The sequence below is a fragment of the Gadus morhua genome, chromosome 4, assembly GCF_902167405.1.
Source record: "Gadus morhua chromosome 4, gadMor3.0, whole genome shotgun sequence".
NCBI lineage: Eukaryota > Metazoa > Chordata > Actinopteri > Gadiformes > Gadidae > Gadus > Gadus morhua.
In genome coordinates this window covers 39,596,745-39,597,184 of record NC_044051.1, presented here as the reverse complement: position 1 = coordinate 39,597,184, position 440 = coordinate 39,596,745, and positions in this window count along the sequence as shown.

The window sequence follows — 440 nt, the reverse complement described above, 5'->3', positions numbered from 1 at the left end:
CACACACACACACACACACACACACACACACACGTGCGCGCGCACACACACGCACAGACGGAAGCACACCCGCTCGCAAACATATTGCTCACCGCCCGTGATGCGTGAACGTTCGCGTTCCACGGCATCATCAACAACCGCCCACTCGCGGCTCAAAGCGGGGCGCCGACCTACTTACCTCCGGCGGATCGTGGTATGCAGAGCGAGGTCTCCCAGGATTGCAACCGATCACCGACGCAAAACGGCATTTATCGGTTTGAGATCGTACTTTATCTTACCGGTTTTTTTTTTGGGCGAATTCTCGTTAAGCCTGCAAAAGCTGTTTGGTGACGCACCGATTTCGTTTGTTTGTTTGTTGTGTTGAAATAAATCACAAAGTATTCCGGATCTATGCGGATGCAGTTTGGATGATCGCTGTTACAAACTGCGGTTGCAAAAAG